Source organism: Myiozetetes cayanensis, unplaced genomic scaffold (assembly GCF_022539395.1).
Source record: "Myiozetetes cayanensis isolate MyiCay16 unplaced genomic scaffold, myiCay2020 scf84, whole genome shotgun sequence".
NCBI classification, from domain to species: domain Eukaryota; kingdom Metazoa; phylum Chordata; class Aves; order Passeriformes; family Tyrannidae; genus Myiozetetes; species Myiozetetes cayanensis.
Window position 1 is genome coordinate 108,569 of NW_026088119.1, and position 10,905 is coordinate 119,473.

Here is a 10,905-nt window from a genome sequence, read left to right on the forward strand (position 1 = left end):
CTTTCGTTGTTCTGCCAATACACATAAATCTTTTAATAAAGGGCTGTTCTTTTTTTTTTCCTTTTTCCGCACTTTCTTAATTGGAGCCTCTTGATTTTGGATTTACAATTGCTTAGAGGGAGGAGTTTGGGTCTTCCTCATAACTCATCCTCAGCAAAACACTTGTGTCTCAATAAACTCAGACAGGGACCCAGGTCAGTACAGTTTATCAGTGAAGGACTGCACCCCTATGGAGAAGTGGCCCATGGGAAAGCATATTGGGAAGAACTGTTGCCCAAGGGATGGACTCAAACAATAACTGACTACAACCCCCATTTCCTGTCCCCCTGTTCTGCTGGGGGGGAGGATGGAAAACAACAGAAGGAAGGAGGAGGAGGGGGAGGAAGGGAAGGTATTTTTAAGACTATTTCTCATTCTTTAGCTCTAATCTTGTTAGTAATAAATTTAAGTATTATCCCCACTCTGACCTGTTTTACCTGTCAGTAAGTGACTTCTCCTAACCCTTATCTCTACTCAGGAATTCTCAGCTGATTTTTTTCTTTCTCCTCTGCCAGGTCGCAGAGGAAGGGTGGTGGAGTGGCTTGGTGGGTATCCTGGAATCTGACCAGGCCCAAACCACTACATAATGGTACTGGGCATTCAGGTATATACAGAAATTTGTGAGTTAAAACTCTTTCCAATTCCAAATTTGAGCAGCTGGAAGAATGGCCTTACTTCCTTTTTCCCTGTGGCTCCAATTATAGACATGTTTTGCTCTCTTAATACTCCTTTACACGTATTCAGTACAGAATAAGTTACTCCTGTGTCTTTTAAAAATTGTACTTTTTCATTCCCCAATTAAACTGTAACCAGGGGTTCTTTTGTGGAATCTTTCGAGCTGTCCCCTAGTCCCCATATATTTAAATATTTATCAAGTGTAAGCAGTCTTTCTACTTGTTGGGTCTCCCCCATTTGAGGGTTTCCCACTCACCCTGGATTTTGTGGGCATTCTCGTTTTCAGTGCCCTTTCTGCTTACAATAAGCACACTGATCTTTTCCTACTGATGGGAAGTTACCAGCAGAAGTTTGATTCCCTTGGTGGGGTAAAGATCTCCCTCTTCCCCTTAATACATGGTATCATCATATTTCCTCAAAATTTACACTTTTTCTGAATACCTGGATCTCTATACAATGTCATAAAAGCATCAACAGAAAAAAACCCTCATCCCATTTTACCAAGTCAGCAACAAAACAACATCAACTGTCAGATAACAATAAACTGCAACGTTTTCCTATTGTCTAATTTATAAGGTGACCACCATTGATTACAATATTTATTCATTTTATATTTAGTCATCAGATATTCCCCAAACCTATTCCAGTTTTTAAAATATAACTCCCAGGGCTACAGGGTGGAATTGTGGACTGATTTGCCAATACTCAATTACCCATTTCCTTTATTGTTAGGTCTGGACCTTTGATACAAATAATTTTTTACACACTGCTCTGACCTCAGATTGGTGCAGATAGGAGGGCCCCTCCCCCACTTCACATGTATTTTGTATATAACAACAGCCACTGTTACAAATTCTCCTGATTCGATTTACATAGGACTTGCAATTTTCCCAGATACCAATTCCACAACACCACATCATTCCAACCACAACTCCACATACTCCAGTCATCACTGTCAAGCATGGGTGAATCCTCCAAAATCCTCATTATCAGATGTCTTCCCCAACTTTCTCCACCTCTTTCCAATGCTACATGCTGAACAGCACACTTTATTACACTTTCCCTTTCTAATGCCATCACATTAGCATCCACTGTCACCAATCCACATTTTTTCAGAACCTTATGATTATCCTGCAATGCAAAGAACAAATCAACATATGGCACCTCATCCCATTTTCCCTCTCCATGGTGAAATAAAATTAATTGCAAGATGGTATTATAATTCAAAGTCCCATTCTGAGGCCATTTTTCCTGATCACTTAATGCATACAAAGGCCACCACTGATTACAGTACATAATTAACTTTATCCAGGTGAGAGGATCTTTTCCAAACTTTCTCCAATGCCCTAGAATACATTCTAAGGTGAAGTTGGCAGAGATTCTTGCACCTATTAGTTATACTTTATCTAAATAGTTATAATGACAAGCAATTGCTACAGACAATTATCAAATAGTAGTTACAAATAGTAGTTACAAATATTAACAGGCAATTACTACAGACAATTAGACAATCAAACAACAGTGACAAGCAATTACTACGAACAATTAAACAACATTTACAAATATTACAAATTCCTAGGATACCCAAATCTTATATGCTTCTGTAGTCACAGATTCTGTGTGTGTAGGAAACCAAGATTAACCAAAATTGCGACCTAAATACTCTTCCAACACATATATTTTCCAATACAATTTACTTGGGGAGATCCCAAAATACCAAAATGCATATCAAAACCAAACTTTAACCAAGATAAAATATTCAAACCTTATATGCTTTGGTTGTCACCAAGTTTGTGCATATCAAAACCAAAAATTTAAACCAATCCCAGATTTTAGTCAAAATACCAATGAGCAATACTCCTCCAACACTTGTATTTTCCAATATGATTTACTTTGGAAGACACGGAATACCAAAATACCAATTTTAACAATGTCTCTACTAAGGATATCCTGCAGGCACTTACCACCCAGCAAGGGGGCGCAGTGGGGAGTCCCTGGATAAATATTACCAGTGCATGTTCGAGTCCTCTTCATGATTCCCTCAGTTGTCAGCAGCCATATGCATCAGATCCTGGTCAAATTCGCCATTGTCCCACATGGGGTGCCAAAGACTGTAGTTGATTTTAGGAGCTCTCTAAATGCAGTCTAGTTTAGAAAGAAGACATTGTTTATTCTGTACATGGTACAAGATGGAGATTTCCACAAATCAAGCCCACCAAGGGGTAAAAAGTTACATCTTTTACGTAGTAAAATTCACATGAACCCTATCTAATATGTATTCTCCGTCTACGTTGACTTGTAGAAACAAACACCAAAGAGTATTGAAGTAGGTATGTTTATTCACGGTGCCGAGTGCATGGGGGATAATTCCTCCAATCACACACACCCATTGCCTTTGTTTAGCTTTTTTTATGCAGTATAATGTTACATATGCATTTGTTGTATCACATATACATTAGCTGTGTTACACATGCATTAGCTGTGTCAACAAATTCCAGAAAAGTGGGAGGGGAAATCATTAACATACACCGCTCCTATAACTCTACCTTGGGATGCCCTGTTGAGGTTTTCTTTTGGGGGTCTTTGGGGGTCTTTTGGATGAAGTAAGAAGTCTTCCTCAGCTTGAACTTATTACCTTTGCTAAGAACTGCTGAGTTGGCAGTGTCCAATTAACTCAAAACTTGAATCTTCTTCAGGAACCTCTCTTTATCAACTTTCAGGGTCCCTTTCTCGAGCTTCAAAGTCCCTTATTGAAACTTTAAGGTTTTCTGTTCCTACTACAGTCTTCGTTATAAAATTAACTATATCCTGTCTGTGAGTTAGCATAAGCAAGCAAGACCCTATCCTAATTCTATCTAAAAATTAGCAAGTAAGCAACTAAGGCTACAATTTTGTATTATTACTTTAAGTTATGATGTAGTCGCCATCATGGAAACGTGGTGGGATGACTCCCATAACTGGAGTGCTGCCATGGATGGCTACAAGCTCTTCAGAGGGGACAGGCAAGGCAGGAGAGGTGGAGGGGTGGTTCTGTATGTTAGACAGTCTCTTGACTCTGTAGAACTTGCAGTCAGTAACAATAAGGTTGAATGCCTGTGGATCAGAATCGGGGGAAGGCCAACAAGGCTGATATCCTGGTGGGAGTCTGTTACAGACCACCCAACCAGGATGATGAGGATGATGAATTTTTCTAAAAGTAGCTGGCAGATGTCTCAAAATCCCCAACCCTTGTTCTCGTGGGTGACTTTACCCTGGTTGATGTCTGCTGGGAACTCCACACAGCAGAGAAGAGGCAGTCTAGGAGATTCCTAGAGTGTATAGAGGATAATCTCCTGCTCCAGCTGGTAAATGAACCTACCAGAGATGGGGTCCTGCTAGACCTTCTGTCCACAAACAGAGAGGGACTGGTGGGAGATGGGGTGGTCGGAGACCGTCTGGGGCACAGTGACCATGAAATAATAGAGTTTTCAATACTCAGGAATGGAAGGAGGGCCATCAATAAAACCTCTGCACTGGACTTCCGTATGTCAGATTTCAACCTATTCAGGAGACTAGTTCAGAGTGTACCCTGGAAAACAACCCTCAAAAACAAAGGGGTCCAGGAGGGATAGAGGTGCTTCAAGAAGGAAGTCCTGAACACACAAGAAAAGGTTGTCCCAGTCTGACAAAAGGAAGATGACCAGTCTGGCTGAACAGGGAGATTTTGAAGGAAATTAGGGTAAAAAAGAAAGCCTATCGATTATGGAAAAAAGGGCTGGCTACTCAGGAAGAGTTTAGGAGTATAGTTAGGTCTTGCCAAAAGAAACTCAGAGAGACGAAGGCAAAACTTGAACTTGATCTTGCCACTTCTGTTAGGGATAACAAAAAGACTTTCTATAGATACATCAATAGCAAAAGGAGGGGCAAGGAAAACCTCCATTCTTTATTGGACATGGGCGGGAACACAGTTATCAAAGATGAAGATAAGGTTGAGGTATTTAACACCTCCTTTGCCTCAGCCTTCAACAGAAAAACAGGTTGTCCTGAGGACAGCTGGCTTCTGGAGCTTGTAGACAGGGATAAGAAGCTGAATAGTCCCCCTGTAATCAAGGAGGAAACAGTTAGTGACCTGCTGAGCCACTTGGATCCTCACAAGTCTATGGGACCAGATGAGATCCACCCAAGGATGATGAGGGAGCTGGTGGAAGAGCTCTCCAAGTTGCACTCCATCATTTACCAACAGTTCTGGCTCATTGGAGAGGTCCCAGACAATGGGAAGTCAGCAAATGTCACGTCAATCTACAAAAAGGACCAGAAGGAGGACCCAGGAAACTACAGACCTGTCAGTCTGACCTTGGTGCCTGGCAAGGTTATGGAGCAGATCATCCTAAGTGCAATCACACAGCACCTACAGGATGGACAAGGGATCAGAACCAGTCAGTACGGGTTTAGGAGGGGCAGGTCCTTTCAGACCAACCTGATCTCCTTTTATGATCAGGTGACCTGCCTGGTGGATGAGGGGAAGGCTGTGGATGTAGTCTACCTGGACTTCAGCAAAGCCTTTGACACCGTCTCCCATAGCATACCTCTGAAAAAGCTGGCAGTCCATGGCTTGGACAGGGGCACTCTCTGCTGGGTTAAGAACTGACTGGAGGGCTGGACCCAGAGAGTGCTGGTGAACTGTGCTGCATCAAGTTGCCAACGGGTCACTAGTGGTGTCCCCCAGGGATCAGTGTTGGGTCCAGTTCTGTTTAATATCTTTATTGATGATTTAGATGAGGAAATTGAGTTCACCATTAGTAAATTTGCAGATGACACCAAGCTGGGGGGGAGTGTCGATCAACTGGAAGGCAGGAGGGCTCTGCAGAGGGACCTGGACAGATTGGAGAGTTGGGTCGATTCCAACAGGATAAGGTTCAACAAGGCCAAGTGCTGGGTCCTGCACTTTTACCACAACAACCCCCTGCAGCGCTACAGGCTAGGGACAGAGTGGCTGGAGAGTAGCCAAGCAGAAAGGAACCTTGGAGTTTGGATGGACAGGAACCTGAACATGAGCCAGCAGTGTGCCCAGGTGTCCAAGAAGGCCAATGGCATCCTGGTCTGTATCAGGAATGGTGTGACTGGCAGGACTAGGGAAGTGATTCTTCCCCTGTACTCAGCACTGGTGAGGCCACCCCTTGAGTACTGTGTTCAGTTCTGGGCCCCTCAGTTCAGGAAAGACATTCAGGTGCTGGAGCAGGTCCAGAGAAGAGCAAAGAGGCTGGTGAAGGGACTCGAGCACAAGTCCTATGAGGAGAGGTTGAGGGAGCTGGGGTTGTTTAACCTGGAGAAGTGAGGGCTCATAGGAGACCTCATCACTCTCTACAACTACCTGAGAGGAGGTTGTAGCCAGGTGGGAGTTGGTCTCTTCTCCCAGGCAACTATTATTAAGACAAAAGGGCATGGGCTTAAGTTCTGCCAGGGGAGGTTTGGGTTAGATGTTAGGAAGAAATTCTTTACCGAGAGGGTAATCAGGCATTGGAATGGGCTACCCAGGGAGATGGTGGATTCTCCGTCCCTGGAGGTGTTTAAGAAGAGACTGGATTTGGCACTTTGTGCCATAGTCTAGTAACTGTGGTGGTAGTGGATCAAAGGTTGGACTTGATGATCTCAGAGGTCCTTTCCAACCCATCTGATTCTATGATTCTATAATTCTATGATTCTATGATTTGAAGGTTTCATTGAATTTGGTAGAGAGACAAAAGATTGATGTGAGAGTTAAGCATTTTAGAAGATTAGGTGGGAAACTTCATCCCTGTTGGTATTCACAATCTTGAGGGATATGGGTCAAGTAAAAAGTTGAATCAGGACCCTGAATTTTAGGAGAGCAGACTTTCGGTTCTTTAAGGCACTGGTGGATGTGACCTCCTGGGAAACTGCCCTCAGGGATGAAGGAGCTGAACAGAGTTAGCAGTTCTTTAAGGGCAGTTTACTTAAAACACAAGAGCTCTCAATTCCCACATATAAGAAATCAGGCAAGGAAGGCAGGACACCAACATGGTTGAGTAAGGACCTTCTGGTCAAACTAAAGCATAAGAAGGAAATCCATAGGTAGGGGAACCAGGGACATGTATCCTGGGAAGAATATAGGGATGCTACCCAGATACATAAGGATGGGACCAGGAAATTAAATGTGCAATTTGAGGTGAATTTGACAAGGAATGTGAAGAACAATAAGGGGTTCTATAGGTACGTCAACCAGAAAAGGAAGGTTGGACAAAGTGTACCCTCCCTGAAGAAGAAGACTGGCGAGCTAGTTAGAACAAATGACGAGAAAGCTGAGGTACTCGAAAATTTTTTTTGCCTCAGTCTTCACTGGTAACATCTCTTCCCACACCTATCGTGGATGGACCTCAAGGCAGGGACTGTGGGAATAAAGTGTCACGGTCGAGGCGGGAAGGCGACATGGGTTTCAGGATACCTTTATACAGTTCTGGGGTGACACATGTACACACAGCATTGGTTTACCACTTCATAACAACTCATGATTGGACATACAACCACATGTCCTAACACAATAGGTTGACATTCCTAACAGGAAACCCACTCTGTGTTACAGTCCTACTGTCCCTGGTTAACCCTCTGCCAGGTGTAAGAAGTTCCATCTTCAGTATCTCAGTTTACTGAGAGCCCAGAACCAGCTGGACTCCCCAACAATAAAGTCCCTTTCTTTGTAGGAGAAGATCATGTTCATGACCACCTGATTGTACATAAGTCTATGGGACCTGATGAGATGCATCCCAGAGTACTGAGGGAAATGGTTGATGTAGTTGCCAAGCCACTCTATCATATTTGAAAAGTCATGGCAGTCAGGTGAAGACTCTGGGGACTGCAACAAGGGAAGCATTGTACTTACTTTTTAAAAGAGTAAAAAGGAGGACTTTGAGAACTATGGACCAGTCAGCCTCACCTCTGTGCCTGGTGTCATGGTTTTGCTGGTTCTTAGAAAGTAAGCAGGAATTTTTGCCTTCCCCCTGCCCACTGCATGGAGGGATGTTAAGTAGGCAGTTAAAGAACACAAAAGAAGCTTCCTCTTAATTAATGACCCTCAGAATCTTGTCTCCTGGGAAACAAGGGTGAGGAGTTCCTTCTTATTTTTTTTTCCTCTCATCTCTTGGGAAATGGGGGGAGGAGTTCTGTCTGGCTACTGAAGCTGGAACAAGGTGGGAGTGGAAGCTCAGTGGGGTTTTGTTCTCAACCTGGCTGCTAGTTGTGGATTCTACTTGGATTTTCATCAGAGAGGAACTGTTTTAGGAGGGTTTTTTCCCCCTTCCCCATTCTCGTTTTTTTCTTTCTTAGCAGTGGTTCTTGTGCACATCAAAGGGAGAAGGAAAACTATACCGCATGATTTGACCAGCAGAACAGAGTGAGTTTTCCCATTGGGGAGGACTTTTTTTTGTTGTTGTTGTTGTTTCTCTCCCTCCTCTCTCTCCCCTTTCCCAGTGTGTGTGGTGGGGGAGGGAAACCCATTTTTGGTTTTCTCCAACACACCCTGGAGGCTGTCACCCCACGTGGCAACGACCAGTGATCCCACAGCACCCCCTGCTGACCAGTATAAAGAACTGCAGGCTCTACCTTTCCAGTGATCCAACAGTGTCCCCGGTGAATGGCACAGGACACCACAAACTCTGCATCTCTGGTGATCCAACAGCGCCCCCTGTCAATAACATTCTTGCTGCAAAATTGGAGAAATATGGGTTTGATAGATGGACTGTTAGATGGATAAGGAACTGGTTAGATGGCTATGTCCAAAGAGTTCTAGTCAACCACTCAATGTCTAAGTGGAAACCAGTAATGAGTGGTGTGTCTCAAGGGTCCATACTAGGACCAATACTATTTAATATTTCATCAGTGACATGGACAGTAGGATTGAGTGCACACAGCAAGTTTGTAGATGACACTAGAGTGGTGCAGTTGATGAGGGAAGGGATCTTGACAGTCTTGAGGACTGAGGTCTTGTGAACTTTATGAGGTTCAACAAGTCCAAGTGGCAGAGTCCTGCATCTGGGTCAGCACAATCCCCAATATCAATACAAATTGGGGATGAAGGGCTTAAAAAGGAGCCCTACTGAGAAGGACTTGGGGATACTGGTGAACAAAAGGTTGACCATGAGCCGGCAATGTGCACATGCAACCCAGAAAGCCAATCATATCCTGGGTTGCATCAAAAGAAGTGTGACCAGCAGGTAACAGGGGAGGTGATTATGGCCCTCTACTCTGCTCTGGTGAGACCTTTCAGTATATGATGGGCACTTATAAGAAAGATGGAGACTTTTTACCAGGGTCTGTACTGACAGGACAAGAGGCATCAGTTTTAAACTGAAAGACGATAGATTTGGATTGGACATAGTGAATAAATTTTTTAGAATGAGGGTGGTGAGATATTGGAACAGGTTTCCCATAGAAGTTGTGGATTCCCCATTGTTGGAAGTGTTCAAAATCAGGTTGGACAGGGCTTTGAGTAACCTGATCTAGTGAAAATTTCACTACCCGTGGTAGGGGGATTGGAACTAGATGATCTTGAAGGTGTCTTCCAACTTTGATGATTCTGTGTGGTTGTGTGAGTGTGATCTTTAAAGGTCCCTTCCAACCCAAACAATTCTGTATTTTTATGCTTATTTTTGTTGGTTCTATTTCTTTTTTTAAAAACCAACAGAAGGAAATGTGTGGCATTATATAAGCACATTAGTTACCTGTAAAGATTTCTGCCTATTACTTAATAAAATAGTTGGCAAGGAATATCCATTTGCTATCTTCAGAATATGATAGCAGTGGAGTTGTCCTATAGCAAGGAATGGTGGGAACTTGAAGATCAGGGGTTACACTTTAGGTTCTGGAAGGAAATAGAGTATAGAGAAACATTAGACTTTTATCTGCTGACTGAACCTTGACCTCTCTTGTCCTGTTTCTTCCAAGATGTACTTGTGTCTCATTGTTCCTCAGTGATATATGTTTGTCTTTTCTATCCTGCTCCATAGGCAGCAACTCCCCACTCACATTCCCTACCTTACTCCTGGTTTGTCAACTCTTTCCAGTCTCAGGTTTTTCCCCTCAAATCCTGTTAATGCATGTCCCAGTCTCTTTGCTCTACTTGTCCCAGTTCTTACAAACTGTAATATTTCAAAAAGTATTGACTTATCAGAAAGTACAGTTCTGTCACAAAGACCAGAACCTGATACAATTCATGTTCATCTATCAAAGTCTAGGAGTGTCCAAGTTTTTAAAAGAGTTTTTAAAATAGGGGCAAAATAATGCCTTTTTTCCTAGCCTTGTTCTTGGAACTAATGGAAACATTTTAACTTAAATGTTCAAAAACAAGCTTGAAACAAACACCCAATATAGAAAGTCTGAGCTGAAATCATTGCATCTTGGCAATATTACAAGCAAGTGACATTAGATGCTTTAAATACCGAGGTGATCTTTAAATTAGATAGTGCTATCACATTTCCTTTAATATAGATAAAATGGTTTATGTACTTATCATTGTTTTCTGAGACACATCAGGTCTAGACTTAAATGATAAGAAGTTGTACACATGTAGCGTAGTTTGGATGAACAAGTTCTTGGTTACTGCTTGTGACTTGTAGATTGGTTCAGCAACTGAGGAAACAGCAAACAGTCTCTTGGCTGTTCCTTAATGGTCAGCAGTCGGTGACAACATTGTTATGCTTCTTTGACCAGAGTCATAGAATCATAGAATTGTTAAGTTTGGAAAAGACCTCTAAAACCATTGAGTCCAACCAAGGCGACCTCCAACCATCACATCATCCACAAGTCCTCTGTTCACAAACAGCAGGTCCAGTCAGGCACCTTCCCTAGTTGACTTCCTCACGAGTTGTGTCAGGAAGTTAACCACACACTCCAGGAACCTCCTAGACTGTTTCCTCTCTGCTGTATTGTATTTCCATCAGTCATCTGCTAAATTGCAGTCCCCCACAAGAACAAGGGTTAGCGACCATAAGACTTCTCTCAGTTGCTTATAGAGTATTTCATCTACCTCTTCATCCTGGTTGGATGGTCTATAACAGACTCTCACCAGGATTTCTGCCTTGTTGACCTTCCCCCTGATTCTTACCCATAAACACTCAACCCTATTGTTGCCACCATTAAGCTCCAGACAATCGAGATACTCCCTAACATACAGGGCTACCACATTGACTCTCCTTTCTTGCC